Genomic DNA, 11,628 nt, shown 5'->3' with positions numbered 1-11,628 from the left:
GACATGAAGAGTGAAAATTTAATCATCAACTTGCATTGATGACGATGGAACATTGGTTGGAGTCAATTCTTCAACCATCTGCTCTAAAACTACTTTTCTGGGCAGTTTGAAGTTTTGGACATACTCATTTTCTAGAAAAGTAGCATTCGTAGAAGTAAACACTTTATTTTTTGAATGACTATAGAAAAGTACACCCCGAGTGCCTTTAGGATAGCCAACAAACATGCAAACTTTGGTTCACAGTTCTAGCTTTCCTTCATTTTTCCTCAAGACCTGGGCGGGACACCTCCATATTCTATAATGACGTAAACTAGGTTTACGACCATTCCAACATTCTAAGGTGTTTTGGGGATTGATTTGGATGGTACAACATTTAGGATGTCATTCACAGTTTCAATTGCATGTCCACAGAACGAAGTTGGAAGATTTGAGTAACTAAGCATGCATCCAATCATTTCCAATAAAGTTCTATTTCGGCGTTCCGCTACACCATTTTGTTGCAAAGTACCTGATGCAATAAGTTGTGATAAAATCCCAAGTTTCAGTTAATGATCATGGAACTGCATATCCAAATATTTTCCACCCCTATCAGATCGCAAGATCTTTAACATTTTACCTAATTAGTTCTGAGCCATAACTAGGAATTCCTTAAACTTTCAAAATGTTTCTGATTTCCTATGCATTAGGTAAATACATGAGTATCTAGAGTAATCGTCAATGAAAGTTACAATATACTCAAAACCACCCTTGGCTTGTACATTCAAAGGTCCACAAACATCTGAATGAACAAGTCCAAGTGGTTCTTTGGCCCTATCACCCTTTGCAGAGAATGGACGCTTGGTCAGTTTGCCTTCTAGACAAGATTCACAGACAGGTAATTCACCTAAGGTGAGTTCCCTCAAAGACACGTCATTTGTAAGTCTTTGAATTCTATCATAGCCAATGTGACCTAGTCTCAAGTGCCATGCTATCGTTATCAGTCTTTTGATGTTTATTGTTCCTAGGTTTAGCAACTTTGAATAAATAATTATTAAGCATGAGGGCTTCGTTAGGTAACAGAATATACAACCTGTTTTCCAAACATGCAATACACAATTGTGATCCGTTGAAAGAAATAAATATATTAGAACTTGTAAAAGTCATAACAAAAATTTTTAATTACAACATGGAAACTGAAATTAAATTTCTACTAAAATCTAGAATAAAAAATACATCTTTCAAAATTAAATATTTATTTCCGAACTTCAAGCGAGCATTTCCTCTAGCTTGGACAGCAACGAATGCTCCATTCCCAACTCTAAGCTTTAAGCTGCCTTCGTCCACTTCCTCCCACGATTCAAGAAGCTGTAAAGATTTATAAACATGGTTAGTAGATCCAGAATCAATAATCCAAACAGATTTATCATGATCTAAAACACATGTTTCTAAGATAAATGAACTATAATCATTACCTTTGTTTTTCGCTGCTAGAAACTCTGGGCATTCATGTTTCTAATGCCCTTTCTCGTTGCAGTGAAAACACTTACATTTACATTTCTTGTTCTTCTTTTACTTCCCCTTAGGCGTCTGTGCACTAGGTTGTGCACTCGTCTTTGCAACCTTGGCAGGCCTGGGGTTGGTGTTTTGTCCACCTTTTCTTTTGTTTCCACCTTTCAAAGATGAAGCTAGGTTAGCTTCAGCCTTAGCTGGATCAGCAGCAACAACAACAATAGTCTTCTTTTCTCTTCCCATACTTGGTCCACCCATCATTGACTCGAATGTCTGAAGCTCGTTGATGAGCTATGTCAGACCATAGCTGAGTTTATTCATAAAAAATGTGTGGAGACGGTGCCATCCGAGCATTGGCATATTTCTTGGTGGCCTCAAAATGAGTATGCACATACTTTTCCCCAAACATGTCTTAGAGACAATCCATGACATCGTAGGTCGTCTCGACATTCTCCATCTTTGTCTTGAGAGTGTGGACCATACTAGTCAACATGTAGTGTCGTGCCTTGTTATTAGCCGCCTGCCAACGCTCATATGTGTCTCTTATAGACTTGGTAGCTCCTTCAGCTAGAACTTCTGAGGATTGCTCAGTCATAACAAACTTTACATTGTCACCAATCAACACTATGTTGATATTCTGCTTCCACTTAAGGAAATTTTCTCCAGTGAGTTTCTCCATAGAAAGTTGGGAAAGGATGGGAGTAGACACCACAATAATAATACTACATATTATCAATAAAATAGAAATCAATCAAATTTGCTCAATGAAACTTTTATTAATTTTAATTTCAAGAAATATCACAACTTATACCATAAATATGTAAGATATGGAAAAAAATACCAAAATAATCATATATCTATTTCTTTAGGTTTTTAACTATTCTATGATATTGTTCAATAGAGTTGTAAACTCATTTAATAATGGACACAATTATTAACAACCTACTATTAGATCAAAATAAGAAAACAAATTTCTTATTTTATGAGCTAGACCCACAATTTCGATAATCATAAATTTAGTCCTAGTAGTCACCGTAGGGGTGAGTCTAGTAGAATTCAATGATATATATGGCTGAGGACATAGTTTAACAGATATGGAATCTATACCTTCTTATAGATTGAATAATGGTTACCTATTGGGTTGAATTTTGGGATTGAAAAGGTTATGAAAGCTCACGTCGCAAACTTATTATGACACAACCTTTACTAGTAAAGTCAATGGTACACTAGGGACAAGATATAGTTAAAATTGTAATACAGTAATTTTATTCCTTTTTAATTATGAACCATTAATAAAGGATTAATGTTGTATGTAATGAATATATATTAATGGACACTTTATTCTTTAATAAAGCACTCAGTAAATATATGTCTATAACTATCAAGAGTTCAATCTCATATTTATAGTGGAATAATCTTGAGATTAATAAATATAATTATTTAATCAAAGAGCTTTGATTAATAATATAATATTTATTGGAGCTTGAAATTAAAGGTCCATAGGTCACCAGGGAGGCATTATCAAACACCATATCAAGGTAAGAGTTGATACAAGGGTAAAATTGTAATTTGGAAATTTGAGAAGAATTTTATTCTTCGGGAAAAATATCCAATTATATGATAAATTAGGTTGAATAATTAATTTGGAATTAATTATTAAAATTTTAAAATATATTTATTTATTTAAATATTAAAATTTTGAAATATATATAAATAAATTAATTTTTTAAATTAATTATTTTATTTGAGTGGGATAAAATAAAAATGGTAAGTCAAAATAGTTTTGATTTATTAATTTTTAAAAGATGATGATCATTAATTTTGAATTTTCAATTTAAAATTTAAATTTGAATTATGGTTGTGATATTTTTCTTAAATAGATGATACCAAATTTTATGGGAGGCATATATTTAAATAAATAGAAGAAAATAGGAAAAAGACAACATTCCCTGAATGACACAGGACTGTGTCATGCGTGCGTGTGATATATACGTATTGGTTTTTTTTCATATTTTTATTTATTTAATTAATAATTTAAAAATATATTTTCCAAATTTGGTAAGTTAGATATTACATAAATCTATTCTTATAATTATATTATTATTATTATTATTATTATGAATAATTATGTAATATACAACTTATATATAATATATAATAAGAAGAGATAAGAAGAGAACGATTCAAAAAACCATTGTGTGACAAGAAAATAATCATCTTCTTCTCTTATTACTCCAATATTTCTCAAGCCATGTGTTGAGATAAACTTGTGATTTCTAAATTACAACATTTGTTCTCTATGTGCCAACCCACATCTTAAGGTGTAGAGAACACTCCAGAAGATCGTGGTTTGAGTACTCAAAGCGTTGGTGTAACGCCTTATAAATCAAGGACTGTTACCCTATGTATTTTAAATAGTGCTAGACTCGATAAACGAGTCATTTGGCCATAACTGTGTAACTAAATGTGATTAATGGTTTAGGGTTACAAATTTTGGTCGAAAGGTATAATTTTTTTCACTAAAACAATTACTTCCATACATGGGATCCAAAAATAACATTTAAAAAGATTAATTACAATTGAAAAGTTACAACCAGCCGACCTAAGCGGCAAAATAGGGTTTGATCCTAGTTCCTCTGAATTACCTCGACCGTGATGGTCGAGCAGCCACATATATACACATCGTTCTCGAAGCTCTCCAACTCAAGGATGGTCCAGCTTCCTTTTCCCCTTACCTACACCATATAACACTCTTGAGCCAAGGCTCAGCAAGAAAACTTAAACATGCTCATAAGCAGTTAATAACATGTTACCAAATCATAATAAGCATGCCTAGCAGTAATAACCCTACTCATGCATGCATACAATTTCATATAAATGACTACAACGTCACATGGGGTCAATTGCCCTAGATAAATGATCAATGAATCATACTGGGGCCCATTGCCCAAAATAAATAATTAATGAATCATACTGGAGTCTGTTTCCCAAAATACATGATTAATGAATCATACTGGGGCCCGTTGCCCCTAGGATGTGGGATTAATGAGTCACCCCAGGGCCCTTTTCCCTATCATCTATATGACTCGCCTTGGAGCTAGCCCAGCGAAACTGGCGCTTTAGTTTTCCATGACCAATTGGTTGGTCAAGCGTATATCACGCTCCTGATTAGGCATAACCATATCGACCAGCACTCAGCGCATTATTGCCACCCTTGACATTTAAGTCAATGCTTTCGACTAGCACTTAGCGTGCTACACTACAAGAAAAAATACTTTTAATAACACCAAAAATGTGTTATCAAAACATACCATAACACTTTTTGATGTGTTAAGACCGACTATGTTATTGTAGGTCAGGGTACTTTACATAACACTTTATCATTGTTATACAGATGTGTTATTATACTATCAACGATAACACACTTTTTGTGTTATTTTAATAAATAGATAAGTTTTAATTATATTATTTATCGTCGATTATATAACACATTTGAATACTTATAAATTTGTGTTATACTACACTTTAGTATAACACATTTTTTGTGTTATATAGTGATGTTTGCATAACAAAATTCTTTACTTATAAAAAGTGTTATTATAATAGATATTATAACACATTTTTCGTATTATTTTAATATTTAGATAAGTTTAAATTCTCATTATATATTCATTTATATAACACTAATTTATTCTATTGTATTTTTATTTTTTATTTATATAATTAAAATTAGCTTTCTAATATATACTAGCATCATCAAATGAACTTGATTTTCAAATAAAAAAAAAGTAAAAACATTCAACATTGTATTAACAATCCACAAATTAGTTTAAAACATTCACCACTGTCATCAACAACAAAATGTTCTTTAAGTATTCAAGTAGTCTTAAATATTCAACATATTCTACTACTTTCAGCACAAAATATTATACAGCTGCCCAACACAAAGCCTTCAAAATTAAGTATCATTTTCTATTTCGCTTGTCACATCTGCAAAGAAATATTTTATTGTTATTATCTAGCATCACAAATTACTTCAAGAAAAATGCTATGGAAATTATTTCCAAGAGAGGATACCACATACAAAATAATGAATTCACAACTACACCAAAGCAAACAAAGAAACCAAACACTAAACAATGAATTACATTAGCTCAAGTGCCAACAGCCAACAAAAAGATTAGGAAAGGTTTGTAGCTAGAATTACAAAATGCTAAAGGAAAGAAAGTTCTAGAAGATGACTAAGAAGTTTATAATATATTAACCATGGTTAATTATGATTGTCCTGTGATATATGTTTAATGGGAAACTGAGAGTCAACATAAACTTTAGTTTCAGGCATGGGAAACTTTATTCTACATAAGTTTCTAATATATTTACCATGGTTGAATGGCACACTTGTCATTTGAGAATACTGGTGGAACACTAATTATTTAACTCATGTACAGATGAATGGCACACTATATATTGAGAATACTAGTAGCTTCATTACTTCTATCTCTATATCAAGGAAATAAAAAGATTTTTATACACTGATTTAGTTATGATCACAAGTCTTTTCAATAATACAATGGAACTTATATATATAAAGAGGCATGCAAAATAAAGAAAAGTTTCTTTTGCAAGTGAGCTTTTATCATTGGGTCAATCTACTTGTTGATTTGTGTGCAAAAGCTCATCTCCTTGTAGCCCAAACTATAATAGCTCAACAATACTATCAATCAGGACAATCAAGGGGAAAAAACAGAGAATCAATATTTGAATACAAGAACCCAAAATTTATTGTTCATTCTCAATAAATAAGTAAGCATTCACCTATATAGGACATATAGGACCTTCAATAGCAGAAAGGCAAAAGCGATCTTCTGATGTTCAATACCAAATTCTTGTAGTGATTTATGTCATAGAATGACCCATTGGAATGAATTTAAATAAATGAAAAACAAAAACTATTCAAGGAAATAACAAAATTTACCATAAGTTTGCAGCAACACAATAACAACATAAAGCAGTGGAAGTGAAAAGGCTTGAAGTAGTGGCCATGGAAGCAATTTACCCAGCTGCAAAAACAAGAATTTCATTACCAATTATAACAGAATCAGTTAAAACAAGTATTATAAGATAATAAGATAAATTCATGGGATACCATTAATGGAAAGTATTATAAGATGACCACAGCTAAAAGCGTACTAGTAAAAATAGAATGGTAAAATTAAATTTTTTATTTTAACCCCATGGTGGGTTGAATTAAACACTGAGCGCAAAATAGAGACAATATTAGTCTTCTTTGTGAAATTCTTTTTTATGCCAAGCAATCCTTTGAGTTGCTGAAGGGCAATTGTAATGGCAACTCCTCCCATGAACCCAACAATGGCAGCATGGGATAGAAACTCAATCAAGAACCCCAATCTGAAAAAGGATCCAGCCATTTTAGAGAAATATATAAAACATATAGAGTGCAGTGTTTTTTAATTGTCTTAAACCATAAGCATTGTTGTATTAACTTCATAAAGTTTCAAACTAAAATGAGCAACTCAACTATGAATCCAATCTCATAATCAAGTTTTCAAGTAAGAACTTAAAGAATTTATTTTTTCAACATATTAGATTAAGTTTAGACATATGCATCAAGAAATTGAATGAAGTCATCAACAATCTGTTGTCTTTGTTTCCAAGTTGTAAGCCATCTAAGCTCTATATAATTTCCATCATTTGCAAGCCACATCTTAAAATGTACCACATCATTCCAATTACCAAAAGTAAAAAAAAAAATCAAGCATTCTCATCTACAACAACAAAATTCTGATTGATATATTATCTTAAAATGTACCACATCATTCCAATTACCAAAAGTAAAAAAAAAAAATCAAGCAAAAGATGAGCTTCTAATAAAATGGTTTGAGCTTCCAAATTTCTTCATATTCCACAATGGTACATATCTTAGTAAAAAATTAATCAGTTTATGTCATTGGCATGAGTTGTTATCTGGTTTTTTTACAACTAAATTTCATTAGCTAATGCCTGGGAGGAGGAAGATGAAGTTGTTCTAATCACATCCCGGATTCAGAATCCAGATTTGGACATGCTTAATGGAACTACTGAAAAAGGGTCTTACAACTTCCCAATTGAGTTATAAGATGATTTTGATCCTATTTATCGGTACAAAAGCTTCTCTTTAGATGTTTCTGATTTTGTTTGTTATTGCTTAAGGTATGAGATGAGATTCAACTTGAAAACTGGTCTAGCATTACAGAGAAAACTCTCAGCTTCAGCTGTAGAGTTTCCTAGGGTGAATGAGAGCTACACTGGCAGGTACCAAGTCACACATTTGAATATATTTATAATGTTTTTGTTTCTCCTTTTCCTTATTAAGAGCAAGATCAAACTAAAATATATAAAAATGCCAAAACTTACATTCTGCTTTTATCTATGACAGTAATTATAACTTTTAGAGGTGGAATGTGATAATCTTAACTTTATTGACACAAATATATAATGCAAAAAACTTAGAGGGAATTCTTCGTGGCTACAAATGACAACTACATAGCCACATTAAGTGAAAAGTTAGGTTTAAGCACCTTACTTAAACTAAAGGTCCTTTTGACTTACTGGTATGTGCCAGACTAATAATTAAGCTACATAATATTATATAATAGTCAAAGAACTCATGGTAAGAGATCCAAACAGTAGTCCTAGATCCAAACTAGACATAAGTCAATGTAATGACCCACTACTCTAGACTTTTGGACCATTAACGAAACTATACATTCAAAACCTTAATAGAACTTACATTTGCGAAAATACCATAAATTTATTAGAAACTTGTAGAAGCAAAAGTTACTTTCATAAAATAAGTAGGATATGGGTACCCATTGTCTTTAAAACAAAACATAACTTAAAGTAAAAAGGAGTTACATAGAAAGTGCAGAAAAATACATGTAAAACCATAAAAAGGTAAAACAAGACTACATCCTCAAAAAAATCGAACTCTCGACTCCTTGAATCCATTCACCATCGATACACAATCTCCAAGCATCCACGAACCTTACCGCCACTAATAGCTATCTTCCTGCACATAAAACAAAAAGGAATGAGCCTAATGCCCAGCAAGGAAAATCTAGCACATACATCATGTACATAAATTTCATAATAATCATAAAGAAATAACATAACACTTAATACATACACATACTATAATGGCCATTATTACTTGGGGTCCCATAGACTAAACAAGTCATATGCCCATGAGATTGGTGGGGTCCTACTAGCTAAGTAGGTCATATGCCCATAATCTATTTGGGGTCTTGTTAGTCAAATGGGTCATATGCCCAAGCCTACAAACATACATATCATAACACTTATCATAACATAAAACATAAGATAACATAAACATGTAACATATAGATTCTATCCTATTTTCCTTACCAAAGTTACCGGGATATGTGGACTGAGTTGGGACTTTTGGAACACTCCTAAAACCATATATCACAGGGTGAGTCTAATGAAGAAAAAGAGATGAAATGAAAGGAATGGAAAGACTAAACCATTGAAAGTCACACTTACCAAACTTATGTGCTCAAGAACTTAGATTCCTTAACCAAAATGAGAGTGAGGTTAGAAGACTGAATAGAAGACTAAGAGAAGGGAAAAATAACATAAAACAAATGAACTAGAGTTTTGGTTTACCTCAAATACTTGTAAGACCAATCTATACCACAACCGAAATACTATAGAACCTTACTTCCCAAAGTGTTTGATAAGCTTATGATTTCCCCAACCAAGTGTTTAACTCTCACACTCTCCTAGCACTTGCAGCTTCTGAACTTAGAGTAAAAGTTGAATAATGGCTGGGTACTAGGTCCTATTTATAGAGTTTAGGAAGGAAAGGATCTTGATTTTACTTGAATAAAAATAATAACTTTTTAGGTGAAAATAATTTGAATAATCGTTCAGCAGAGGCTGAAGACTCGTTCAAAAGATGCTGGATTTATGAAGAAGTTGAATGGCTGAAAGGAAAAAGAATTCAAAAACATTTGAATTATGCTGAAGGAGGCGATATATCGCCCCCTGTAGGCGATATATCGCCTGGGCTAGTATGTCCGAGGCTCCCGTGCATCGTCTCGTGTTTTCCGTATCTACGTGCTGCGATATATCGCCCCCTATAGCTGCGATATATCGGTATACGCTGATTAATTAAACACGAAATTACACATTTTTAGCTAAGTTTGAATGGAGTAAACAGCCTTGACTAAGCCCTCAACGTATTCAAAGCTGCTGACTGACCTTATAGCATTCAAACTTTACTCCTTATTAAATTTAATCCTCAAAATACTTAATTCTTAATCATCCATTCATAACATGTGCTTAAAATCCTATTGGTCCTCATCTAAACCTTATAGTATAACAAATATTTTCCTTAATATCAGTCATATAATCAAACCTTAGGTTAAACTTAATTTTCTTAAACTATAGGTTAAACTTAGAAAATCTATAAGTACTACTATGAGTGTCCAAATAATTCCCGGTCTGAACCAAAAATCCACAGTTACAAAGATAATGCTATAAATACTATAATACTACTATCTATCTTAGCTAAGTAAAGTTCTTGGACTCTACAGTCAATAAACACAACCAAAATACATACATGGCTTGGAGTGGAAAAACGATCACACCTTGAAGAAAAATGTAGTAATTAAAAAAAATCCATGTAATGTAGTAATCCTTTGTTTTCTATGTTAGCTTTAATTTCATTGATAGAGATGCATTTTTAATAAACACATCTTCTCACCAATTTCCAAAAATAAACTACCACTAACTATTATTATTTTACTTATGCCAAATACATAAACCATCAAAAGGAGCATGTGCACAAACCAAAAGTAATTCATAACAACTGTAAGGAAAATGAAGAAGAGGAGAAAAATAAAGCAAGAAATAAAAATAGAAATGTAATACGTGATATGTACTAAAAACCCATTAGTAAAAAAAATAAAAATCTTCAAATATATATATACTAAAATAGGGAGACAAATTACTTTGCTAGTTCATATAACCACCAAAATTTTCTTCTTCTTTCAATTTAGTTTGACTCCTTTCCCACTTCGCAAGTAACCATAGAAAAATCATTATTGGATACATATATAATATATGTATATAAATATTCATACATATAATTTTATATAAGCCAAAGTGAAAACCAAAAACTGATTTCATTTCAATTAAAAATAAAGCAAACTCAGTTTTTGACAGCTATTGTCGTCTCCAAAAATGAGGACCTCAAAGTTCAAACACATACCATGTATTGAAACTCAAAGAAATCAGAGAAGCATGTGGCCCCCGTATCTCCTCATTGTCATTTTTTATCTGGGTAGAGGCCAAAATAACATTAAAATACAGAAGAAGAAAAAACAGAATCCATTTAACAAAATAATGATTAGAGAAGAAAAAATCCATTAAATCCCACAGCCCCATCTAACCCAATAGAACAACTTATGAACCTTTCTATTGCAGTGAATCTCATCACCTCTGTCAAAGCCCATCTGTGCCAAGTCTGCTGCTTTCAATAAGCCCTTAGTCCTTGGCACTTTCGGGGCTTTCAAAAGTAAAAAATCTGCAATCACCAACACTCAATGCTAGAAAATGAAATGAAATGCAGCACAACATTATGAAAGCTGTTGTCGTACCTCTTACAAGTGGACAGCCAACACAGTGTCAGGAGACAGGGCAATCGGGAAAGTAACCTGCAAGAAAAATGGAAAGATAACATAGGTTTGGAATGACCAAAAAACAAATATACCAATCCTTTTGAGCAACATTTATCTAAAACACCTACCAGAGAATCAAAGGCCGCCATTTAGTTCAATGATCCACAACACCTGAACAGAAGAAAAGTTTGAAAAATTATTAATCAATGCTTCTAGTTGTAGCCAGAATTGTACCCTTTCAAGTCTCACAAACCTATATGTAAATCATCATTCATGCAGGTTGCAGCCTTTGCATAAATTCACTATCCAAACAAACATATCATATAGTAAAGTCTCTACTAGTAGCAACCAAACATGTGTGCACCATACTAAGAGAACCACAAATGCAATTTGAATTTTGTCAACAATTAGCATGGTTCAACAATCAGAAGGCAAG

The sequence above is a fragment of the Humulus lupulus genome, chromosome 2 (assembly GCF_963169125.1).
Source record: "Humulus lupulus chromosome 2, drHumLupu1.1, whole genome shotgun sequence".
Classification (NCBI taxonomy): domain Eukaryota; kingdom Viridiplantae; phylum Streptophyta; class Magnoliopsida; order Rosales; family Cannabaceae; genus Humulus; species Humulus lupulus.
The sequence above is the reverse complement of the archived record's forward strand: the minus strand, read 5'-3'. Positions refer to the sequence as shown.